Genomic DNA, 1,033 nt, shown 5'->3' with positions numbered 1-1,033 from the left:
AATCGGTGACGGAATCAAAGACCTCTCTTTCTTCTTGCTTCTTGTTCTGCTAGCAACACCACTAACGATCACCATGCTGAACCAAAAAGAAGCCTTTTTTTCGTTAATTTTTCTTCTTTCTTCCTGCTCCTTCTCACCTTCCGCAGAAAAACGTTTTTTTTAGAACAGCTTAGGGAGGAAGGAACGTGGAAAAAAAAAGAAAGAAAAAATAAGAAAGAGTAGGTTGCAGAAGACAGGCAATGGCAAAGCTATGAAGTCTCTGCCTTGGTTGTCTACTATGTGTTAATGTAAAAGGTGCCAAAGAGAGAAAGCAAATCTGTAATGGATTTTCCAAATATGGTAACTTGGTAAGTAAGAGTCAGAGTAAACTTGACAGTAGTCTTAAAAAATCTCGGTTTTTATTTTGTTTCCCGCCAAATGCAAATCGTACTAATAAAAAGGGACTCTCTTTCCAAATTTTTTTTATATTTGATAAGCTTGGCATGTATGAATTAAAATAGTGATATATCTTTAATATTGTAATTTTTAGTTTTTTTCGAAAGTATGGAAGATACACAAATAGGAGGGTCCGATTTTTATACTTTAAATTTTTTAATTTTTTTTAACAGAAATCCCTCCGTCCGATTTCTGTACTATCACAATTTCTTCAGTCCGATTTCACAAATTTCTTAGTCCAATTTATGTATCCTCATAAATCGGACGGTCCAATTTTTGTTTATCTAATTAAACGGTCCCATATTTAAGAATAACACCTATCAACCTACATTTTGAAAAAACACAGTTACTACTCCAATATCAAAAACAAAATTTTCTGTGACCTCTGTAGCGACTCTCAGTTTTAAAAATATAAATATAAATAAGTTATAATTTATTTTATAAATTAAAGTTTTCTATACTTAAAAATTATTTTATTATCGAGTTCGATATCTGCCAATATGAGTAAATATTGATACTTTTTACTGAATTTAGCTTTGCTAATATTTCACCAAATACTTTTCACCCTTAAATTACTAATATTATTTAGATTAGTAAC

Source organism: Arachis duranensis, chromosome 8, assembly GCF_000817695.3.
Source record: "Arachis duranensis cultivar V14167 chromosome 8, aradu.V14167.gnm2.J7QH, whole genome shotgun sequence".
Lineage (NCBI taxonomy): Eukaryota > Viridiplantae > Streptophyta > Magnoliopsida > Fabales > Fabaceae > Arachis > Arachis duranensis.
Note: the sequence above shows the minus strand (reverse complement) of the source record.